The 17,308-nt window shown below is 53.9% G+C and overlaps 1 protein-coding gene and 1 long non-coding RNA gene across 3 annotated transcripts in view; one reads left to right on the top strand and one right to left on the bottom strand.

The window, feature by feature from the left end:
• Positions 1–12,324, top strand: part of LOC125928575 (uncharacterized) — a 21,702-nt gene extending 9,378 nt beyond the window's left edge. Inside the window, exons 3-6 of one of the 2 annotated variants that reach the window (XR_007459699.1) lie at positions 6,949–7,076; positions 7,357–7,566; positions 10,867–10,934; positions 11,189–12,324. This is a non-coding gene — a long non-coding RNA (uncharacterized LOC125928575). Of the gene's footprint in view, positions 1–6,948; positions 7,077–7,356; positions 7,567–10,866; positions 10,935–11,130 lie in introns of both variants that reach the window. The other variant, XR_007459696.1, reaches the window with a different exon arrangement.
• The window catches only part of ATP5MF (ATP synthase membrane subunit f), a 616,357-nt gene that overhangs the window by 10,080 nt on the left and 588,969 nt on the right, over positions 1–17,308 (bottom strand). The gene's annotated exons all lie outside the window — the stretch shown is intronic.

The following is a 17,308-nucleotide window of genomic DNA, read 5'->3' as shown; positions in this document are numbered from 1 at the left end:
TGTGTGTGTGTGTGTATACACACACACACACACACACACACACACATATATATATATGTATATAGATATATAGATATAGATATGTATATAGATATATATATATGTATATAGATGTCACTTCTCAGAGTTGGTCTGCCATCACTGAGGTCGTGGTGGCCCCAGTGCAGGGCTGACGACCATTCTGGATCTGCTAGGAATGCCTCCAGCCCCAGTAGGTGCATTCGGATATAACTAGGCCAATGGGCACTGAACCCCACTGTGCGCCAGGCACTGCGCTGGGCCAGGGAGACAAGTATGAGGGACCCTGGGCCCATGAAGTGACCAACCAGGAGTAAACAAATGAGGCCACATGAGGAACGGACACTAAGCAGTGGGGGCGTAGGACCATGGGGGCTTCGTGGGAAATGTAGCCTTGGGGGAGTGCCCTGGAGGAGGGAAGTTTTCTTAGGTAGACACTCAGATGGGGCAGAGTGACAGGGGTTGAGGAGACAGCACTAAAGCCTCAGAGGCCTGATTACCAGGGCCCATGAAGCTAGGGTAGGGGTATAAGCCATGATCTTAAGAACAGCAGAGAGGCTTTGAAGGGTTTAGTGGGTGGTTCAGAAATGGGGCCAGCAGGAGGGGGCTTCATCTGCCACTGGTCTGGGCTGAGACCTAGGCTTTTGAGTCCAGAGGCCAGGTGTAGACCCTGGCTGTGTCACTTCCTGTGGGGACTCCCTGGGCAAAGTCTCTACTCTCCTTGGTTCCTATTCCCACTATTGTAAAATGGGGGTGAGGGTACCTGCCACATGGGGAGGGGGAGGGAGCATGAAGTCTCACAATGCCTGTGAAACATTCAGCACAATGTCTGCCCCATGACAAGCTGCCAATAACTGTCAGCTCTTAGAATTATTCCCCTGCAGCTCCTAACATAGTCCCAAACATATCTGATGTTTAGACTATATGAATGAATGAATGAATGAATGAAGTCCAGCCTCATTTAAAAAAAATTATTTATTTAGGGGTGCCTGGGTGGCTCAATTGGTTAAGCATCCGACTTCGGCTCAGGTCATGAACTCACAACTCGTGGGTTCAAGCCCTGCATCAGGCGCTGGGCTGACAGTTCAGACCCTGGAGCCTGCTTCGGATTCTGTGTCTCCCTCTCTCTCTCTCTGCCCCTCCCCCACTTGTGATCTGTCTCTCTATCTCAAAAAATTTTTTAAGAGAGAGAACATGAGCAGGGGAGGGGCAGAGAGAGAAGGAGAAAATCCCAAGCAGGCTTTCTGTTAGCACAGAGCCAGACATGGGGCTTGAACCCATGAACCGTATGATCACGACCTGAGCCAAAAGCAAGAGTCAGACACTTAACTAACTGAGCCACCCAAGTGCCCCGGTCTAGCCATATTTTATAAACATAGGACCTGAGAAGGTCAGGTCAATCAAATCTATGGCCCAGGGCAACACAGGTATCAAGGAACAATTTAAGACAGATTTGTACACTGAGCATGAAGGGCCAAAATAATAATGCAAAGCCCTCCAAAATACTGCAGTGCCTTCATCAAAGCTCTCTCAGGAGAGACACAATAAAGCGATGGTCCGAACTGGAGTTGTCACTGAGTCTTACCATATTTCTGTTATTTTAAAGTTCTTGTATTAGTCAGTATAGGAGAAGCTTTGTGCATTAACAAAATAACCCTAACATCTCAACGACTCAACACAACACAGATTTCATTCTAGTTCACAGTCTATATCCAGCACATGTAGGCAGGACCAGTGGAGGGACCGGATATATTTTCTCCATGCAGTCACTCAGGGATCCAGGTTGATGGGGGGCCTTCTCAACCATCCAGACAGGGGAAGGAGAAGCTGGGGGATGGTGCCTCCTTTATGGTGCCTCGGCTTGGAAGTGATACATGCCGCTTCTCGTACATCATCAGCCAGACCGGGGCTAACAGCAAGGACGCAGCTGCCAGGAGCTGGGAAGGAAGAGGAGAACAGAAGATGGGTGCACAGGAGTAATATCCACACCGGTTCTTAATCCCCCTTTATTTTCTAATGAGAACTTTTCATCAAGACTCTAGAGCAGCTAGGTGGGTCAGATTCACAGAAATCTGACTTGAAACTTTCTATGCCTTCTCTTTTCTCCAAGGCCGGACTGCGATTTGCCTGTGTGACCTCTCTCTGTAGCTTGTAGAGACACAGGCAGAGAGCATTACAGATCTATGGTGGCCTTTGCTATACGTTTTATGCTTTGATTTTGTCCATGCTCATGTTCATTATAAGGCTGCTATTCCTTTATTTAGCCAATTTGACGGCGACAAATCCAAGCCTGGATGGAGAGTAGGGGGTTAAATTAATCTGACAACAGTATCCTTGCTATTACAGGGGAGCTTGTAACATCAGTTGGGCTGATTTAACAAAATTTATAATGTATTCCGCAGTTGATGGCTTGAGCCTAATTGAACACAAATTTATAATACCATCCAGTGTTGTAATTAAAATGTGGTAAAATTAGCCCATCAAATATTGTATATACACACACTCTCACAGAGCCATCAACGGCTTTGTTTTGTATACGGTCAATTACGTTTTCAAAGTGGAATCCTCAGAAGAATCCATCAGACATTTCGAGATGAAAAGAAACCAATTGAGGACTTAAGCCTGCTCTAAATTGACCAGGAAACACCTGGAAAATTGTTTTCAAACAATGAGAGAAATTAATTTTCCAACACAGTGATTTTGGGGTGCAATTAGTCTCCCACGTTATTTGAATGACCACAGGATTAAGGGACCCCGGTGGTGGCTCGGATGCATGAAAAGGGAGTTGTCTGTGTATCTCAGTCTAGAGTCCAGGCCATGCAGGAAAGAGAAGAAAAGACATCCGTCCCTGCCCCCCAAAACCACGATGACCCTTAAAAGGCTGATCTGCTTCAAGGTGGATCATCGTGCGGGCTTCCTTACCTACAATGACTCTTTTTTATGTGACGACTTATTCTACCACAAGGGCATCTTCAGATCAAAAATTACATTTGAGTCTAGACATACTCTTTCCTTAAATATTTTAAGAGGAGAATAAAAGGAACGTGGGGACACAGTGCTAGTGATGGGGAAACCATTCTCACCACCAGGGACTCGTGTTTGCATTTTTATTAGCCTCCTGCTGAGGTAGAGCGGCTGGGGCTCTGTCTTCAACTTGGAAAAAGCAGAGGAAGGGGTGGCCTAATAATGAGATGTCTTGGTTGCTCCTCTTATTTGGGGCATACACACTGATCTGCTCTGGGCGGCAGGGTGGGGTCCTCCACCTGAGCCAGCCCCATTCTCCCCTCACTGCCCCCTGGCAATGTTGGGTTGAACTTGGCATTAGCAGAAGGCAAGGGTAAGACCCCAACTTCAAGCTCAGGGTCTTTCAGGTTGGATCATCCACTAGAATAACTCATGGGACTCGGGAAAACACTGTACTTACTGTTACAGTTTTATTAGAACAAAGGGAGACAAAGGGCAAAGTCGGGCAGGAGCCCGAATTTGAAGCTTCTGTGGTCCTCTCCCCATCGAGTCCCAGACGGTGTTTCCCCCTCCCAGCTGTGATGTGTGACAATCGCTCAAAAGAATATATTGCCAGTCAGGGAAGCTCTTGTGAGCGTCAGTGTCCTGAGTTTTTATTGGGGTTTCACTGTATAGGGATGACTGAATCCCCTGGCCACGCGGCTGAGTCTCCAGCCCCCTCCCCTACCACAGGTCAGGCTAATAATACATGCCTGAAAGCCCCCAGGGCTCTAATCACGTGGTTGGTCTTTCCACTGTGGCCAGCCTCCACCCTGAGCCATCCCCTAGACCTAAGCTATCTAGGAGTCTACCAGAGTCACCTCATTAGCATAAATGATCAGCTGTGGCCTGAGGGTCCCATGAATAACAAAGACCCTTCCATTACTTGGGAGATTCCCAGTGCTTAAAGGTTAACTCGCAGGAGCTAGGATCAAGGCCAGACCTCTTTTGGGGAGAAGTCAAATTCCTTAGACACAAGGTGATATTCCTCCCTGGGAGGAAAAACTAACTGCCTCGTCAGGTTTTACCTGTGGGCAGACTGAGCTAGAGATGCCCAGAGAGGCCAGGCTCTTCTCCCATGTTGCCCAAATCACACACACATATCCGATCACGTCTCTCCACCCTCACCCCTGGAGCTGCACCGGCCTCTCACTGTGCCCTCTTCTTTTTTTTTTTTTTTTTTTTTTTTTTTAATTTATTTTGAGAGAGAGAGAGTGCGAGCAGGAGAGGTGCAGAGAGAGGAGAGAGAGAATCTCAAGCAGCCACGTGGGGCTCGATCCCACAAACTGTGAGATCATGACCTGAGCCAAAACCAAGAGTCAGATGCTTAGCCAACCAAGCCACCCAGTGGCCCCTCACGGTGCCCTCTTCTTATAAGGACACCAGTCATGCTGGATTAGCATTCATCCTGATGACCTCATCTTGATTACACTGGCAAAGATCCTGTTTTCAAATAAGGTCACATTCACAGGTACTGAGGTTGGGACTTAAACACATCCTTTTGGGGGGATGCAATCCAACTTGGAAGACAAAGAAGATTCTGGACATTTCTGTCTTGCTTATATCCTGTCCTGGATCCCCCCGCCCACCATCCCCAGCCCCACAAAAGTCCCTACTGGAAGGAGAGACGATGTCATTACCCGGCCCCACCGACACCCGGTGCACATGCTCACCAGATAGAACTTGCCCTGTGTCGGGAGCAAAGGGGGGCCCCGGTGCCTTCGGGGTCTCCCTGGTGGGCTGGGGGGACCAGGCCTCACGTCTGCAGTGGGGCCAGGCCGGGCATCCGGGGTCCATGCCCAAGCAGGGAGCCCACTGAAACAGCAGTGGGTGTCAGCGTGGTGTGGGGCCACCCTCTCTGTTGTGGTTGGTACAGGGTCCAAGCCTCCACGGAGATGGTAAACACTCCAACCAGGGAGCCCACTAGTGACTTGTGCAAGACGCAGCAGGGTTGGCTGGGGGCTTCTCCAGGGAGGGGACATCGTGTCCAGGCTGGGCCCTAGAAGGGCCCTGCTTTCTCAGGGAGAACAACTACCCTCATCTCAGGAAGCTAGTTCTTCATTACTTTAATCTTTCCCTCAGCTCTTTGCAGCTTTTCTTTTATCCAAGCAAGTCAGCCCCCGCCCCCCCCCCTGCATCCTGGGAGCAGGTGGGGCAGGAAGTCTGTGCCAGGAGACTGTCCCTAACCTCGGCTGCTTGAGGGGAGGGTGGGAGGGCGTCATCTTATCCCCACAGTTAATCCTGAGGTCTGCTGTGACACACCCGCTCCCAACGCATCCTGGGTTCCCCCCACTCCCCGTGCACCCCGCAGCCATGCATTGGCTCGAGCTACTGTAACAACGCACCCTCACCCTGTGCAGCTTTGACAAGACAAGTTCACGGTCTCACAGTTCTGGAGGCGAAAGTCCCCACTCAAGGTGTCTTAGGGCTGCGAGGGACAGTCGTGTTCCAAGGCTTTCTCTAAGCTTCTGGAAGTTCCCTGGCTTGTGGCGACATAAGTCCTAACCTCATGTGGTGTTGTGCATGTTCAGGCATGTGTGCATGCACGTGCCTGTGTCCACATGTCCCCCTCCCCTTTTTTTAAATGTATCTTTTTAAAAATGTTTATTTATTTTGAGGGGGGTGGGGCAGAGAGAGAGAGAGAGAGAGTGAGAGAGAGAATCCCAAGCGGGCTCTATGCTGTCAGTGGGGCTCAAACTCGGGGATCGTGAGATCGTGACCTGAGCCGAAATCAAGAGCCAGACACTTAACCGGCTGAGCCACCCAGGCACCCCCATACGTCCTCCTTTTTAAGAGGACATTGGTCATATTGGATTAGGGCCTATCCTAATGATGTCATTTTAACTCTGTAGAGACCCGATCTCCAAAACGAGGTCACATTCTGGCGTCCTGCGGTTTAGGATTTCAACATTTGGATTTGGTGGGAGACGCGATTGAAGCCCTAACACGGCGGTATCCAGCCCGCATCGCAGCCTCACCTGGAGGCAGTCAGAGCCCTGCTGCTGTGAAGCTGCCACTCCCACGGGGACCCTGTGTCCCTCCAGAGTGGTTCCACAGGACCCTGGGACCAGGGCTTTTATCCGGGATATTGTTACAGATGGCACCTCTAAAAGCTGTGTTTTAATACCCTCTCAGCGGCCAGCCCTGCTCCCCGCGACCTCCCAGCCACAGCCTCGTGTCATCACGGGCCCCACCGGCTGTTAGCACTGGGCGGGGAGGTGGGTGTCTGTAATCATCTGAACTGCTGGGAATGGGGGGCAGTTATTTGGGGGACACATTGCAGGGGGTAGGCGCCAGGCGGCCAGCCTGCAGCCGAGCCCGGACGTGCCTGGACGCACGGCGGCAAGGCTTGAGATTCAACCAGAAATCAGGTCCCCGCCCTCCGCTGCGTGGTTCTTCTCTTTCCCAGCCTTTTCTGCAGGTGATTTGGAAGCTTCCAGTGGAGATACCCTGTGGGCACACCGTCCCAGGGGTGTGTCCCACCCTTATTCCTGCTCAAAATGCAAAATACACACGCAGCCAACCCTCACTTCTGCAGACGGCAGCTTGGATTGCACACCTGTTCCCAACACAGCCTGGAAGAGCGTTTCATTGTGTTCCTTCGACGCCCCACATTCAGTTATCTCTTGACAAACGGTGGGCTCGTATCTAAACTAAGATAAACTAGACGGGAGTGCCTGGGCGGCTCAGTCAGTCAAGCGACTGACTTCAGCTCAGGTCATGATCTCGAGGTCTGTGAGTTTGAGCCCCGCACCAGGCTCTGTGCTGACAGCTTGGGGCCTGGAGCCTGCTTTGGAATCTGTGACTCCCTCTCTCTCCACCCCTCCCCTGCTCATGCTCTGTCTCTCTCTGTTTCTCAAAAAAATAAATAAATGTTAAAAAAATTTTTTTTTAAATAAATAAACTAGACCCCTTGTTTTTCATCAGAGGCAGATGGGCTCGTGCCTTTGAGTCGGGCTTCTTGGGCGCATCCGAAGAGCTCGTCAAGGTCACGGGGCCCAAGGACTTGCTGTGACAAGGGAACAAATCATGTGGCATGTCCCCCAATCTGACAGGTATGTGGATTGAGCCGAAAAACTCTGTCACAGAAAAAGAAACACTAATGCCGGTGCTGGGTCAAGGGCAGCCTTGGGTCCCAGGGGACCCCGCCCAGCAGCTGTTCTGTGTTTGGGTGGGGGACGGGGGGCCGAGGATGAACAATCAGAGTGCAAGGGCACACAGGGACCCTGGAGTTAACGTCATAATCACCATAACTGTTATTGGTGGGGAGTTAGCTCCAGACCAAGTGCCCCGTATCCGTTATCCTCTGATCTCACCATCTCCTTCCTCCTCCAGGACCCCCAGCACCCAGGGCCCAAAGTCGCAGGGTGCCGTGTGGAATCCACACCCCTGACCCTGTTTGTGGGCGTGTCTGTTGGTGAGGCCGGAGCGTAGTACTTGAAATCAGACCTGGAATCTGAGCCCGGCTGTGCCATCACTCACCGTGTGGCCGGGACTGACTCACCTCTCAACCCCGACCTTACCCGACCTTCAGGCTCCTGATCTGTGAGTGATCACTCCTTACCCACTCCACTGCTTTAGAGGAGAAGACAGGCAGATGGGGCATGATTCAGGTAGGAGGCGGGTGGAGAGGAGGCTGGACAGCTGAGTCTGTGGTGATTACAGTGGGGAGTGTGAACTTCATGCCACAGGTAATAGAGAGCCAGGGAAGGCCTGTGAGTTGAGGAAAGAGTGTTCTAGGATCATCGCTGGGGCCAGACCGTGAAGGGGGTGGTGATGAGAAGGGGTGGAGGGGAGGACCCGCTCTCCCCGGTGGGCCCGAAGGACACCTGCAGGGCCACAAGGCAGCAGCCCAGGGCTGGCTCTGAGGGCACACGGGGAAGGGACAGCCAGGCCCCGGGCCAGGTGTACCCCAGGTAGAGCTGAAGCTGGAAATACATTTTCCCATCCAGACCCCTGTCGATTATCCTGAGAGAAGCCAGATTCTGCCTGGGGCCTGGGGCTGTGTCAGGCACTCGGGGAGACACATTAGCCATTCGGGAGGACTCTGAACCATCCCCAAACCCAGCCCTTCCCAACACTTGGCGAGACCCTGACCTGCCAGGCCGGTGTGGTGGGGAGGGCCCAGGAGTTCAGGCTCAATCTCGAGGCTGGCTCTGTTGGCCTGGAGCTGTGGCTCATCAGAAGAGAGGATGTTCCTTACAAGGCCTGGTCACAGACAGAAGTGTGGATCCAGATGCCCCCAGCGTCACCCCCCAGCCCCCGTTCACAGCTGGGTCTTGAACCTGGGTCCTCAGGCCAGCGTGGCCCGAGTGCAGCCCTCAGCTGGGTAGAGGTAGCTCGGGGCCGATTCAGTTTGATTGAACCAACACCACCTGCAGGCCTCAAAGCCCTCGGCTCCCCAGGGCTGCAAGCTGCACCCCGCCTTGCCCGTGAGGCTCCTCCACCACGAGGCCCCTTCCGCCGGGCCCGGCTCTTCTCCTTTGTAGGACCCACTGTGACCTCGGCAGGTGGATTCTGTGAGGTCGTGGGTTTCGTGTGCATAGATACCCAGCCCCCCAGATAGAAACTGCTTCACGTGAACAGGGCCACCACTGCCACAGCCTCAGCTGTGTCTCACGCTGGAGGTGCCCCGGGATTTTGTCCCGTCTCTCTGGATCGAGTGTCCCTGCTTTGGGCCTGCCCCACGGCCCAGAGGGAGGCGGGGACACAGCAGGACGGTCCTGCCCCTCACTCCCCTTCGCACTGGGAACACGACCCCGCCCCTCACCGGTGGCCCTCGGTCTGGGTGCCTCATTTCCCGTCTTCACGGAGAGACCCTGTGTCAGCTTGCTCAGGCCCCTGTAACAGAGTACCACAGGCTGGGGCCTTAAAAGGGAACTTACTGTCTCACAGTTCTAGAAGCCCAACATCAAGGTGTCGGCAGGACTGGTTCCTTCTGAGGCTTCTCTCCATCCCTTGAAGATGGCCGTGTCCTCCCCATGTCCTCATGTGGTTATCCGCCTGTGCACGTCTGTGTCCTGACCTCCTCTTCTTACAAGGACACCAGCCACGTTGGGTTAGGGCCACCAAATGGCCTCGTTCAACCTTACTCGCCTCTTTATTTTTTTATTGATTTTTAATGTTTATTTTTGAGAGTCAAAGAGGGACAGAGTACAAACGGGCGAGGGGCAGAGAGAGGAGGAGACACAGAATCTGAAACAGGCTCCAGGCTCCAAGCTGTCAGCACAGAGCCCCACACGTGGCTTGAACTCACAGACCGCGAGATCATGACCTGAGCTGAAGTCAGACGCTTAACCGATTGAGCCACCCGGTGCCCCAAACCTTACTCACGTCTTTAAAGGCCCTGTCTCCAGTCACGTAATGGGGTACTGGGGACCTCAATATATGAATTTTCAGGGGACATGATTCAGCCCATAAAAGCCATCTCCTCAGAAGGGCCTTCTCTGACCAGCCCTGACCCCAGTCTCCCTCTCTGTCACATCCCCCAGGAGCACCCAGTGCTCCTGACAGACCCTGTGCTCCCCGCACTACCCAGCCCCCCACCAACCACGAGGACGGAGGCCTCTCAGGAGCAAGGGCTGTCTGGCAGGGGGTGGCCACTGTGCAGGGTGTCTCTGCCCCATGCAGGCTGTTGAAACAGGCCCTCCCGGTCCAGGGAAGGGCACTGGCATTCTCCAGAAGCTTCTGCATCTCGTGCCTGTGGTTTGGGAGGAGGAGAGGCTGCCCCATCATTTCTGGAAACAGAATTCGGTGGGGCGGGTGAGAAATAGCCTGTGGGCTCCAGCTCGCCTGCCTGCAGCCTGGGGGGCAGGGGCAGCTCTTCCCCCTCCGTCCCAAACCCACAAGGAGCAGGCGTCCCAGGGAGCCCGTGCTCCCCATGCCCCCTGCCTGCACCCGGGGCCCCCGCGTGCCAAGCCCTCTGCTCCAAGGGGCTACGCTTCCCAAACCCACTGCCTAATTAGTTTGCTCCCACCAACCCCTGACAGGCAGTGACCACAGGGCAGGAGACCTATTTGGTGGCAGATGTCACACGGCTCCCCAGCACGTCCCGGGCAGGAGCCCTGCACCTGCACACCTTCATTAAGCAAGTTAATTACTTGCCAACTTACGGGCCTGATCAGGCCTTCTGCATGGAAAGCTTCGCACCCTCGCAGCCTTGGGGCATCCCTGACTCCCACATAGGACCCCGCTTGGGGCTCTTCTGAACATTCCAGAATCCCTGCTCATCATTTAGCGAAGAAATCTGGCCGCAGACTCACGGGCAGAATGAGCGAGGATATTCATAAAGCCCAAGGCACAAGGGAGGAAACAAGTATGTTATGAAAATGTTTTCAGCGACAAACATACCTCGTTTGCCCCCGGGGAAATAGTTCTTCTCATTTGCTTTGTACCTACTGTGTGCAGGTGGGGGTGGGATGCAGGGGACCCTGCGGTGTTTGCACTACGGCACAGGCACTTGCTGACCTGGCTGTGGCTCAGGACCCCAGACAACCCTCTGTCCATTCTTTAATCCCCCCTCTCCACAGCAGTCTCCTTCTATAATAAGGAAGTGTGAGGTCCCCACCCACAAAGCCACTCAATATTTCACAATTAACAAACTCTTTTGTGATGCCTGGGTGGCTCAGCCGGTAAAGTGTCTGACTCTTGATTTCGGCTCAGATCATGATCCCATGGTTCGTGAGATCGAGCCCCACATTGGGTTCTGTGCTGACAGCATGGAGCCTGCCTGAGATTCTCTCTCTCTCTCTCTCTCTCTCTCTCTCTCTCTCTCTCTGCCCCTCCCCTGCTTGCTTGCTCTCTCTGCCTCTCAAAAAGTCAATTACAAATTCTTTTATATATTAGGTTATTGGAATCCTCTCTGAGAGATCCTGTGTCCACTTTACAGGTGAATAAACTCACGTGTAGAAGAGGTAAGTATATTAGAACTCTTCCAGTGGCAAGTAACAGAAAGTATTCAGCTCAATTTGATTATGAAGTGCGGGGGTGGGGGGAAGAGTAATCTCTTGGGTCATACAAGTGAAGATTTAGGAGTAGGGGTAATATTGGCTTCAGGTATAGTTGGATCCAGGTGTCAAAATGGGTCTTCAGTAATCTATCTATCCTGAGTTCTTGACTCCAGGCCCTCTGAGCTGGCTATATTCTCGGACAAACTCTGTCCTTACAGTGCAAAAGGACCAGCAGCTACTCCAGGCTTCTGTCCCACCAAGTGCGTCACCACACTGAGCAGGTCAAAGCGAGACAGGTACTGGGACCTACCTCATGCCCTTGACACCTTGCTCGAGGATTCACAGAGACCATCCAAACCCCCTTCCTGGCCTGGGCTGGCTAAGCTTGCTGGCCCCGGGCTCCCTTGGACCACCTTGCCCAATGGGGCAAGACATCGGACTCTGCTTCTCCAGAGTCCCTCCATCCTGCTGCCTGCTCTGTCTATACCACCAACACCTTTTCTCTGTGGCCCAGCCACTGTGCTCTGCTCTAAGTCATGCGCAGTTACCAGAGGGTACCGGCCAGCTGGTGGTCTACAGGGGCCCATCTGAGGTGGAGGACCCTCCAGCTCACGGGTTATGTTCAACGGGCACCTCCGTCTACAATAGCTCCCCAGACCCACCAGCTAGAAACCCTACGGTGCATGGTGAGTGTTGGTCCACAGAACGGCCACCTAGAATGGAGCTCCATCCACAGTGGAGGTAGAGGGTGAACCAGCAGCCTCAGCAAGGGGCCACAGGAGTCATTAGGAGATGCTGCGGCCTGCACTCAGGGACAGGGGACAGTCCCGCCTGCAGGCCAACCACAACTTTAATGAGCTGGGCCCAGCATCAGGGCCCCCCGTTCCCAAGGCTACAAGATCTGGAAGACAGCAGCTGACACCACAGCTTCTGGAACTTCATTGCATTTGTCTGTCCCCTGTATCACCCAGAATTTGAAGACTCCAAGCTAGGCATGCACCAGAAACTCAACAGATGTTTGTGGAAGCTAAAACGTTTCTCATCCGTCTGCCTTGGCCCCATCTGTAACACTCACCCCTTCCTCCCTCTTGCAATTTCCTGAGGGATCACCCCCCACCATCACGAGGCCAGTGGCTATAGCATAGGGAGGCTTGGCTGCTGTGGCTTGGGTAGAAGAATCTGCTTGGATTGCTCACCTAATTTCAGTTTTTCGTCAATAATATGGAAATATTAGTAGCCCTCTTTCCATTGCAAGTAAAAGAAACCCAAGCTCAAACGTTACTTAAGCAGAAGGAAAAATGTGAGGATTCAAGTTACTAAAACATCCAGAGTGAGGACTTCAGGCACAGTCGGATCAAGGGGCACGAGCCTGGTGTTCAAGGCTCATTCTCTGGGCCACACTAGCCTCTGAGTTGGTTTTGTGTGGATGGGCTCCTTCTTCTGTGCCTGTGTTTGAATCTGCACTCCCCTAACACAGATCCTGAGACAGATATTTGAGTGAAAATCTTTTATTTGGGAGTTTTGGGAGGTAGGAAGTGAGACAGGGAAGGGAAACACTCAGCATAGTACATTGCTAAGCAAATTGCCCCTACGGGCACCTGGAGGTTAGGCCCACTGAGGAAGCCAGGGAGACTGTTCAGCACGTGCCCCAGGGTTGTTCTGCCTGAGGGGCGAGGGAGCTGGGCTGTTTGCCCACCATTGCGCATCCGGCCATCCAGTTAACTCCTGGCACCTGGTGAGCTCACTCCCCAGCCGGGGAAAGCTCTGAGGCACGGACCCGGACCCGTAGGAAGCAATGCCTGGGGTTTGCTCTGTTTGCACCAACCGATTCTTGTTCCGGCCTCCGAGCCAATCACTCTGGCTAGCACTGATTGGCCGAGAGGGTCACGTGCCCCGGCCTCCGTGGAATCTGCTCAACGTCCTGTTAGGTCACGTGCTCACCCCAGAACTTGGCACACGCGGACTCGTCCTGTATCGCGTGTTCGCCAGGCCTCCTGCTGGTCCGCCCCAAACTATTAGACGAGGGGAGGAAAAGGGGGTGTTATAACCAGGGAAAAAGGGACCGGTAGCTGAGTAGGGGGAGACCACAGACCTCACCCCCAGAGACCCATTGGGTCGTTTGAGAATCAAGGACAGCCAGCTGCGGAGTGTGGAGGGCAAGGCTCGGCACCTGACGGGCACCTGGGGCTCGTCTCAGCCAGCGACCCCCACGCCCCCACGGGATCCACGGATGTGCCGCCCTAAGCCTGCCGCTTCGGTTCTCCCTTTTCGGGGCTTTCTTTTTTCTTCCGCTAGATTTTTGCATTTTTCTAAAGTCTCGGACTTTGTTTTTTTATATATATACAGAAAAGAAAATGGGGAAAAAATTTTTTTTAGGCTGCAAGTCGGAGCTCCCAGTGCCTGCTGCCTTCCCCGACCCTCGCATCAGCTTTGCGAGAGTGTGCTCGCTCCCCAGATGGCAGAGGCAGCCATCGGGTCGGGGGCCAGGCCTCGGCAGCGGCAGGCGACGGTGATGAGGGGGGGCAGCCGGCCCCATTAAGTCAGCACAACCCGCCCGGGCGTGGGCGAGCAGAGTCCTCGGACTTGGCCCTCGTCAAGGGAACCGTGCAAGCAGCCGGCTAACTTCTACAGCCTCGTGGCTCAAACACGGGCTCATCACAGGCTCTCCTAAGGTCTAGCTGGGGCTTCCTGGCATTATGCTTTCATCCGGGACACGCTTATTGAGTACTTGCTATCTGCCAGGCACCGTCCTAGGCACGGGGGACACAGCAGTGAACGGAGAAGCCCAAACCCCTGGCTTGGTGGAGCGTACATTCTAGCAGGGATAACTAATTGTAAAGGTAACGATTAGGTGAGTTGGATGGTGTGTTAGGAGATAGTAAATGCTATTTAAAACTAGATGAAGGTAATAGGGACCTGGAGAATGGGAGCGGGGTGGGCGTGGGGTCTTAAGGGGGTGGGCCAGAGTGGACCTCCTTGAAAAGGTGAAGTGCCATCAGAGATTTGAAGGAGAAGGGAAACGAGCCGCTGGATGTCCCAGAGACCAGGGTCCACCAGTGAGGACAGCCAGCGCAAAGGGCCTGGGGTCACGCATGCCTCGTGTGTTCCAGCAGCAAGGAGACCAGTCGCAGATGGGGCTTAGGCAAAGAGGACAGAGGTTGGAAGTGGGGTCCTGCCCGCCCTTGTAAGAACTTCCCTCTGTGAGGTGAGCCTTCAGAGGGTTTGGACAGAAAAGGGAGGGGAAGAGGCAGGGCCCCACCTGGTGCTTTCCCTCTGGCTGCCTGCTGAGATTCGATTGCAGGGACAGAGGTGGACTCGGGAAATGCAAATGCAGCTGAGGAGGACGGCTGGGAACTGGGTGGGAGCAGAGCAGGGTGGATTCTGGATACCTTTGGAAGGACAGATTAGGCAGGGGGTGTGAACAAGGAAAGGAAGTCAGGCAGGTCTCCAGGGACAGGGCCTGAGTGTGGAGTGGCTGGAACGGCTGTTAACCTAGGCGGAGACGTCCTTCAGCAGGGCTCGGGGTGGTGCAGGGAGGTGCTGGGAATTCAGTTTGGGGCTGGAAAATTTCAGACACCCAAGTGAAAATGTCAAAAAGGCGATTGTGCGTGTGGGTCTACAGGTGTCAGAGGGATGCGTTCCGGGGTCATTGAGGGAGTGCAGCGGAGGGAGAGGTCCAAAGCCCAAGCCCTGGGGCCTGGTTAGGACTTAGGGAGTGATAGAGAAACCTGCCTGCAGGGTAGGAAGATAGTCCAGGAAGCCAGGGGGAGAGATTCTCCCAGGGGCTTGGACTGAGCTCACAGAGCTCCAGCGGCGTCTGGAGGGGCCGAGTTTTGAGTTTTCGAGAGGAAGGGAGCCCAGGAAGGTCGTGCCGCACAGCCGAGCAGGCAGATGGGCCACTGGAGCAGGGGGTGGGGTGGGGAGAGCTTTCTCGGCTGCAGCAATGCCGGCACCTCCCTGCGTCTACACCGCGGGAGTAGAAAGAAAGGGCGCATTCCTGATGCAAGTCGTGCCTTCGCCGCTCACATCCCCGGGGGCTTTTACCAAATTCAGAAGGAATCCAGGCGGCCCACAAGCTACCAACGGCCACCCCCAGACAGATGTCACCACTTTCCCGCCCGTGACTCCTTCAGGCTGATGCAGGGCCTGGCAACCCGTTCCTGCCCCCTCCCTCCCCCTCCCTGGCTGAATAAGTTAGGCACTATTCTAAGTTCAAACTAAATAAAGCAGTTTAAAGTGACTAATTCTTTGTGAAATGTATGCTCCCCAACGTCTTTGCTGCTACCAATGCCGGGCACCATTTATCACCCTGATTTCGGCTGTGTGGATTCTGGAAGGAGCTCCCAGGCTGAGGTGGCCTCATTTCCAGCAGCAGGGCAACCGCACCTGAGTCCCCCACCCCTTCGTCTTCCTCCCCACCGGGGGCAGGGCTGCAGGAGCGACTCTGGGGTCTGCAGTGAATAGGGGCGGGTTTGTAAGAGATGCCATCACCCATGTGGCCATTCGCAAGGCCACCTCAGGACTTCACAGTTGGAGAGGATGGAAGGAAGGTGCTGGGCTAGGCTGGGCCAGAGACCGTTTCTTAGAGAAGATGTGACACAAGCAGGACCCCGAGGGCCAGGGGCTTCGGAAAGGTGACCGGAAGCTCTGGGGGCACCTGCTGAAGGGCTTGGAGTGAGCAAACACGTGGAGGAGGGTCTAGAAGAACATGAGTGGAGCATAGAGGGGAGGGAAGGCCCTTCCTCCCCCAGGCCCCATCCTTGCCTGTTCAAACCTGCCCCTGATCCTCAGGCAGAGCCCTCTCTCCCCGCTCTGGACTCCCAGCCCCTCAACCTTCCCTGACCCCAGCCCAGTGGGGTCATCTGTGTCCAGACTGGCCTTCCCCTAGACTGGACACTCCTTGCTGTGTTGAAGTCTAGGAGGAGGGGCATCCAAAAGAGAGAGAGAGGGACCAGCCAGTGCAAAGGCCCTGAGGTCCAGCATGCCTCCATGTGCACAAACAGCAAGGAGACCAGTAGCCAGAGAAGTAGCATCCCAGGTCTGATCCATAGGCTGGCGCAGGGTGGGAGCCTTCAGGATGACAGGTGAATGAATGGAGGGAGGGGAGGATAGAGAGATACGCGCGTGTCTGGTGGACAGCCTCCATCCGGGTTTTACCGCAGTTATGTTATGCTCTGGTCCTGAAACGTGCCTGTTTCGGTGTGCCATGAGCGTGGGGGTGGTTGCGGAGTCCCGTCTTCGTCTTGCTGGGACCATGCAAAGCCGTCGGGAGCTGGATATCAGGACCCCGATGATGAACCCAGGCTGGTGGCACCTGTCTGCCTGGAACACAGGCACCCCTCCTGCCCATTGTGGGAGCCTCACTCTTCTGTGTAAGATGGGGGGCTGGCTGAGGTGTCTGGAGTGGAGACAGGAAGAGAGGCCTCGGACAACCTAGCTCTTGTAAACAGCGCTGTGGGCTGGAGTGGGTTTCCTTCTAGATGCAACTGGGGATGGCAGGAACCTCCCTGGAGACCCCAGAAAATTCTGAGTCACCTTAGGGAAGGCACTAGAAGCAGGGACAGGGGCCTGGGAGCCCTGAAATCCTCGGCATCTGGCTCCGAGTTGGAGCAAAAAGCCGAGCGTGGACCCTCCTCCATCCTGTCGGAGGAGTGAGGGCTGCAGGTGTGGACCCTGGAGGCTTCCACTCAACTGATGTTTGGTGCTGCTTTTTTTTTCCTCCAGAAGGAGTCAAGTCCAGGGGCCAACTCAGAGGGGAGGCCTTGACTCCTGAGGGATCATCTTAGTAAACAAACATGAATGTACTAGATACACCCCACGGGTCTGTTTGTTACTTCTCATAACCTTGGAAGCAGCAACCCATTTCCATCTTAAAAGTGGGAAAGAGGCCCAGAGAGGTTGTGCGACTAGCCAAAGGTCACAGAGCACATGAGTGACTGAGTTGGGATCCAAACCAAGATTTATCTGGCTCCCAGGGGACTCTACCGACCTACTGCTTGATATCAGTCTGAATCCTGGTCTCAAGGAATGGAGGTTTTGAGGTTGGAGAAAGCATTCGATTTTCACCTTGAAGGAATGATTCTCCCATCCCCAGAGTTCAAAGGGGCCTCGGTTATTCTTTCTACTGTCAGATTTCCCAGAAAATCAAAGGCCCTAAATTTATTGTGTTTAACACGACTTCTCAAGCATCCCAATAATGGCTCTGATTTATAGCCAACGCGTTGTTTTAACCACATTACAAATGATAAAAATCAGTCCTGCAAATACACCTCAAGAGAAACCGTATTAAAGGAAGAAAAGAAGCGGTGAGATTAGATGTTGCATTAAAAGATAGAGTG

Source organism: Panthera uncia, chromosome E3 (genome assembly GCF_023721935.1).
Source record: "Panthera uncia isolate 11264 chromosome E3, Puncia_PCG_1.0, whole genome shotgun sequence".
NCBI lineage: Eukaryota > Metazoa > Chordata > Mammalia > Carnivora > Felidae > Panthera > Panthera uncia.
The sequence above is the reverse complement of the archived record's forward strand: the minus strand, read 5'-3'. Positions and strand labels throughout refer to the sequence as shown.